We start from the raw sequence: 7,751 nt of genomic DNA on the forward strand, positions 1-7,751 counted from the left end.
ACCAAGTAGCGATAGCTGTAAAAACCCTCTTGTACTTTACCCAGCTCGTTTCATGAGTCACCCATAGTTTCATGCAAACTGACCTACGAATGAAACAAACGAACGAACTAGCAATAAAAAAATCAAAGTAAGAGTATAATAAAAAATTAAAGTGAAGCAAGTAAACAAATAAGCAAACAAACAAACAAGCAAACAAGAAAACAAGCAAACAAGCAAACAGTGCATGTAAGAAAATAAGCATGGAAGTAAACAACTGAAAACAAACACTACTCCTACTCCTACACTGATGGTGCATGGGCCTGATCACGTGAAGTGATACTTCCAATGGATCCACTGACGTATTGGTAGATCCATGTTGGTAAAGGCTTGCTCCTCGAGTAACCAAGTTGTGTATACGAGAAAACAAGAAATATATAACAGTGAAGATAACCACACTTCGTGTTTCAAAGTGCCCATGGGACATAAATGAGTGGCATGTGCATGACGGATAGTTCGTGGACTTATCATGGTGTTTTGTGACACTACTTCCAACTTTGAAGCATAAGCACACTCTTGACTGTGACATGCAAGCAAACGAAAGAAACAAATATAACTTGCGTCGCACACGAGTGCTTGCAATATAAGACTCCTCCAATGCATGAGCATTGTGGTTGTGCAGTTCGAGTGGAGGAAGTGTGATCTCAGTGTTAGATTGATCTTAAGTACATATAGATCAGTGATGAGGAGGCTTGGGTGTTTGAACAATTTCCTGATCTAAAGAAAAACCAACATCAAGATAGTGAAGGCCTGACATAACCATCAGCTCGGGCTAAAGTGCCTCGACGGTCTGTGGGGTTTTGACTTCGTTGATAGATGGATTTTTGTAGACCAGTGGCTTAGACAAATTAACAATGAGTGAATCAACATCGTGATCAGATGATGAGGTGAAGAGATCACGACAACTGAGATCAGAAAATTTAGTATGTTGGTCGACATCCTCATGATTTGACGAATCACACAGAGGAGTAGATGAGAAGGAAGGATATTGACCCTCTGCATTTTCGGAAAGGGCAGATGAAATATCAAGTGGATTTTCAATGAATGATTGGTCCTCTCCGTTGTTGGATGATGGACTAACATACAATGTGTCTTGCAAAAGATTAACAATGAGTGCATCCGTAGATGAAGACACACATGCAAAATCATGGATGGAAGTTTCACCAATGATGTTAGGAAAGAACAAAGGGGGCTCAAATGGAATGGAATCATCCTTCGCCGAGTGTTGATGCTCAAGCTCCCACTCATACTCTTCATGAATGACAATGCGTGTTGGTTGTGCAACACCAACTCTGTTAGTGGGTTGTTCCTCATTCACAACAAGTGAAGAGTATGGGATGGACGAACACAAGACAACATCATCCGAAGGAACACCTGGGCGCGAAGGCAGAGGTAAAAAAAAATGCATATGAGAACTCGAAGGACTCACTACGAAATCTGCACAAAAATTGTTTGGAGTGATGTTGGGAGGGTGTGAAGGTTGACCAAGTGTGTGAACATGATCCTCAACATCACAGGAAAATGGTCGAACTATTGAATGAGAGGGAGGTGGATATTCCATTGAGGCAGTGCCTGCTCCCACATGAGATTGCGCAGTTCCATCAATGAAGAAGGTTGAGCGAGGCTTGACATCAAGATTTCTCTTGGGACAAAAATATTTCTTAAGGCAGTACTCGAATCATTCCCAGAGATAAGCGAACTTCATCTGGCTCCTCGGAGCTTGAAACTGTAAGTCATGGAAGCGTTGCCAAAAATCAATAACGGATTCATGCAAAGCCCTCCGTTGTTGTAACAATTTTGGTCAAGATGGTCTAGATCAAAATTATGGAACGTGTCTTCAATATGATCACAAAAGTTCTCACATGAGTGCACAGTGTCAGCTGGTATGCTGAGCACCCAACGAAATGGGGATTCATGAAGTGTGAATGCACGTAGCAGACCGATTTGTTTGTCAGTGAACTCATCTTCCTCATAGATCATGGAAATAAAGTTATGTAACTGCTCAGGCCAAGCCATTTCGCCTTCACCATTATATGTGTGAGTGGAAAAGAGATTGAAAAGCTTCCCCAAGATGGAGACATCTTCACGATTCGAAAAACAACTCAGGGGAAGAAGAATGAAAGACTCCATGAAATATATGCAAAGGTTCAACTCTGGATAAGAGGACACTGCTTGTCATCATGCCCACCTTCTAGCGCTAGAAATGTTGATGGTGTTTGACCTACCAACAGGTCAAGGGGATCTTCCCAGTAAGAAGCCCCAATTATACCTCACACCGTTTGGTGTAGGAATCCCAATAGTGGGTTGTAAGGTAATACCTTGACCGCGATGTTGCAAAGGGGAAAGTAAGATAACTCTATCAGTAGAAAGGGTGTGACTGATGTAGTGAGTCAAGGAATGAGTTTGAGAGGTTCATTCAAAGGGAGAGGAAGGTGAAGGTGACTTCTAGGTTGAAAGGGATCAGTCCCAACTTGGCTAGGAACACACAAAACAAAGGACATGCACAGCTTCAGGTAGAGTAGTCGATGTAGATGCTACAGTCACAACATACAGGGTAAGGTAACACAAACATCACTCATGAATCAGTTTGAGACGAGTGTGACGGTTGATATAACAAGGTTCAGAGAAAGGTTTGTCTGATGTCCGGCAGATCAGTCGACACGGACGATGACATCATTAACAACATATGCAACACATTAACAACAACATTCATATAATTTCATGTGAATCAGTTCATACACAAGTATGTAAGTTAAACAACATATATCATTAAGGCAACCGGAGAAGTCTAACTACAATAACAACATATGCATGAAAATGTGTTGTCTCTTATTATTAAAGAAGTGTAAGTTACAATAATACAATACACCATATAAACCTGCTAGCCCCAATAGTAGAATGTTACAGCCACATCTGCCTGCTCCTCCAAAGAGATGTACTAGCTCCGTGCAGTGGGGAAGCCAAGGCGCATTACAATACTGTCCAAAGCTTCTTCAAAATAGTCTTAGTAGAAGCTTGGCTGACCAGAAGCCCATACAATGAGTAATGAGGCACAATTTATAGCAAAGGGTGGGGTGACCCTTGACATTCCCCTTTGTGACAGTTCAACTACCCTCATGACTCTTCACCTACTCTACGACTGTTACATCCAACTGTTGACAATCGACTTACACTTGACATGACTCAACATTACAATGCACATGTACTAATGTGAGAAAACATGGCTTGAGCAAGCCTTGCAAGTCATCACGGACACTCAATCCATTGTGATGAGACCAACTCTTTGACATGCTTGTGATGGTGAAGGTCGTGAGCTGATGCCAAGCATGGTCGTCCATGACGATGTGCATGCACCTCATGGTGACATCTTACTGAAGCGAACTCTTGCCTCCATTGCGTTCGTTCAGCCCCTTCATCCGACTCGTTTACTATCATGCACATGGTCTTCTTAGGTGCATTGAACCAGCAACACACTGATGCACAGTGTCCGTGTTGATCTTAAAGTGTGTGCTAGTGGTCATGCGAATCAACTTGCCGAAGTACATGTTCAGCCCTAGTTGGACTTGCTTCTTGTCTTCGCCTTGGTGAGTGTGTTGAATGGGTTGGATAGTATGCACGCGCTCAACGACAGGCATCCTATTGGATCCCTTGCACGTGATCACAACACTTCCCACCATTTTTGCTCTGTGTCAACTGCTGGGATGGATCCTTAACTTGTAGTGACGCAATTTCATCCGTGAGTGCATGTTGGATCCACTGTTGTTCTTGTTCCTTCTGCAACTCATTGGGGTGTCTGTGTAGATTCACGTTCTTCCTGAGTTGCTACTTTAGCACATGCAACTCCTTCTTTGTTCCATCTTATACTTCCATGCGATCTTCATGTCGTGTCGTCACTTCATAGCCTGAGTCTCCAAGGTTTCTTTCATTATGAGTGGATCTACTTGATCTTGCAACATTGCTCTGCATATATGTGGTCAACAACCTTCCTCTTGCATTCGCTGCATTTGGTATGCTGCCTTCAGCTATTGTTCATGATGCTAGTCATTGTGATGCTTCTGCTTGATGTCCTTGTCTACGAAAAATTTTGATGTCTTCATGAGTAGGCAAGCTCATAAACACTTGATCGACTACATCTCCAAGCATGCTCTGAACGGTGCCTTCATCTCTACTCTCCTAGGAACCATTGTACCTGTATTGCTGAGAGGAAGATGAAAACCTATGATACCTGGAGATATTGAAACACTCATGGCAAGAAATCTATCAGTTGAAAACCAAAATGAACATGAGAATTGACTTGTAACATACCTAGGTGAACGATAATGAAGGTTGCGCAATTTCGGCCAGGAGGTTGGGAGACCGACTGGCAAGACTGCACAAGGCATAATCCCAGCTTCTAGGAGACTGAATGACTACTGGATATCAAAAATACGCAATCCAGTTGGGTAGTTGGCTGCTAGAATTGTGCAATGCGTGATTCTAGTTGGGGAAGAATGTTGGCCTAGGGACAATTTTGCGCAAATTTTTGGGCCAAGTAGCCACTGACCTCTAGAAATGCACAATTCAGTCTAGGAGGCCAGTGGTGGGCCGTAATGTGCAAATCTGGAGAGGAAGGTGAGCCTTTCTTCTCCATATTGCACAAAGCAGCCTTGGTGAAGGCAGAGACCGGGCCGAGGTTGGCCCGACTCGCCGACAAGCAACTAAAAACAAGTAAGTCTATGAAATTCATGGCAACACTAAGTGATAGCAGAAGTGATAAACAATGCATGAAAAACATGAATGGAAGATTGGAAAAATAGATCAACATGCATGTGGGTGAGGTCGTTTTCCAGTTGGGTGAACATCCATTAAAAAAAGTTTTATGCATGTGACATCAATGAGATAGCAATGAAAATTCAAAAAGAGCTAGGTCAAGCTAGAACATATGTAAATGACAATAGACATTCAAAGAAGTCATGCAAACAACACTCACACAATTGAATACACAAAAAGCGACAAAAATGCTGAAAACAACAAGTTGATGCCACTTACCCGTGAATACCTGAGTTGGATGTGTTGAAGAGTCCTGGATTTGTTGTAGGATGTCAAGTCTCCAATATCGATGTGAATGAATGAGCTCTGATGCATCGAATGAATAAGTTTGGTATCATGACCCGCATGCCACAAATCTAGGAAAAAGCGACAGTTGGAGGGAAACTTCTAAAACAACTTTGCATGTAACCCCTGACTACTAAAAATAGCTCCCTAAATCATGGGATGCATTTTTCATGTTGTCTCTTGCTATTCTGGGAAGATCAAGTCATGCATGCATGCAAGTGAAGTTTCCTCGGTATTCCAGACTATCCATGCATGCCAATGCTCAACTGCTTGGGAAAAATGTATATTCGTGATTGTAAGTTGGGCTGATTACCTAAGAGGATTATGCAATTTCTAGGCCCAGTAGTTGACTTTTACCCAGATTTGCGTTAATCCTTGGTTGAACTACTTGTTGATGGGAAAAATTTCACAATTCCTGCTGGGATGGTTGGCTGGCATGATTGCCCACTCCAGGAGGCCAGTTGGCTATCAGAGAGGATTGCGCAATTCCTGGAGGGAAAGGTTGGTTTCTCTTCAAGAATGCACAATTTTCAAGGGGATGTTCCTCAACCTATAGCTAGACCAAGTTCGAGTAAGCAACCTGTGAGGGGAATGGATCGACTTTGTTCGACAGGTTTCCTTTGTGCAAGGAACGCACTGAAGCTTGAGTACTTGATGAAGTAGGACAAAGTGTTGTGTAAGGTTGGTAGGGAGGCTCCAAAATAGGCAAAGGAAAAATTTTGGAGGGTGGTTGTAGCCGCTACAACACACCATTTTTTTTGTCAAATGCTACTTTGGTTGCTTATTTTTCGGTAAAGATATTTGGTATTCTGGTGCCAGACTTGCAGTTACATTTCTTAAATTTTTTTTATCGTATTGTAATGCACGGGTGGGAATATTTTCCTTTCTTTTAACATTATACCTATTTTTAAAGGCCTTTAAAATTGGATCCATAGCCCGGTCAGTCACCCAAACTTTCACTCACTTTTATATGATGTCTATGTGGGGAAGTTATATTTTCATCATCAATTTAATTCCTATATATGTTGTGGTACTTCTGGTGACTCAGATATATTCATTGTGATTGTACTAGGAATTCTTCTTATGATGCAAATATGATTTGTACACTTTCAATATGCATAATCTAGTGAGCACATGGTTGCCATGGAGATCTTTTCTTGTTGCAAGTATTTTTCTTTGTAAACCAGGTTAAACATCATCGAAATGATCTAAAACCCTTTCAATACTTTTTGAATACAATTATGATTAGTTCAGTTGGAGTAAGGGCACTAACATTCGAACTTGGCATGGAATTTGGCTATATCTCTCCCTGTATTAGACATTTCAACTCCCTTCTTAATCCAACATATGCAAAAGATCATATACCAATCATTGCCTTTGTCTCAGAGTACCAACCATTTATGTTTGACATTCACATATTTCTTTTCTTCTTTCCATCGGGGATCTACTTTTGTTTCAAAATATTGATAGATGCAACTATTTTTTAATGTTCTATGGTTTTACTAGCTTATATTTTACTGGAGTGATGGCTCATCTAACCCTTGTCACAAATCCAACTATGTGCCTCATTAGTGCTATAGAAATATATTCAAATATGAAAAAATTGTCCACCCTAGTTCACAATAAGCCTACATCTACATCTACAAGTCACAACAAAGGCTCAAGTGATTTCAAGTCATCTACCAAGGTGTCTGCAGATCAAACATTTCCATTCCAGAGAAATGATGCATGAATCATACTCTTACGTGTACCTTACTTACTTACAATATATGTCACCCACTACACTTGGGTGACATCAGAGGCATATTTGTCTTCCTCTATCATTCTAGCTAGTACGATTCCCATGGTGACAAGGATACCTTTGATGACTATCGTGAAGTGTACATTTGGCTACCATAATTCCCCTCATGATGCCAAGGTAATGTCATGGTGGGACTATCAAATAACAACAATGGGAAACATAACTATTATTGCTAACAACAATACATGGAACGATACACACATTGCCACTATTGGGTGATCAATGTCATCATATGAGAATGAAGCCTACAATTTCATGCATCACTTGATGTTGATTACATGTTGGTTTTCTTTGGAGGTGTTACTCACTATTATTATGATGATAATAAAAAAAAATTATCCATGGTTTGAATTAGAGGTGCTCTATTTCTTGTTATCAAGTATTTCTATCATCTTGTTATTGGAGTGTACTATGTTGAAAAAGAGGCAACTCCTAAAATGTTGAAATTTATTTTATATAAATTATCCTACTACAAATTAGGGGAGATTGGTACTAATTAAGGCAAGTCTACTAGGTGGATTGAGCGAGGGGTATCGAACTAGGAAAAAAAAAGAGTGAAACTTGGGTACTTGTATAAGGCCATTACAACATCTAATCGGTAGTGAGAATTTACAAATAAAAGACACTAGTTAATTGGTGGTGATATTTATACCATATCTTGGCATACTCGCAAGCAAATAATCACGAGGTCCACTTACTAGGCCATACACTATCGTTATCACAGTTTGTACACAAGCATTATAGGGTAATTCTATCTTTAGACCTATATTCATCATTGTTGTGGGTCAGCCAAAAACCCATGATTATTGGTCAACCACAC

The 7,751-nt window shown here is 40.7% G+C and overlaps 1 pseudogene; it reads left to right on the top strand.

The window, feature by feature from the left end:
• Positions 1 to 5,553: 5,553 nt before the first annotated feature.
• On the top strand, positions 5,554 to 7,550 carry LOC149171974 (dolichyl-diphosphooligosaccharide--protein glycosyltransferase subunit STT3B pseudogene; annotated as a pseudogene).
• The last annotated feature ends 201 nt before the right edge of the window (positions 7,551 to 7,751 follow it).

This window comes from Pinus tabuliformis, chromosome 4_2, assembly GCF_031772625.1.
Source record: "Pinus tabuliformis cultivar Carrire ecotype Pingquan chromosome 4_2, CPIR1, whole genome shotgun sequence".
Classification (NCBI taxonomy): domain Eukaryota; kingdom Viridiplantae; phylum Streptophyta; class Pinopsida; order Pinales; family Pinaceae; genus Pinus; species Pinus tabuliformis.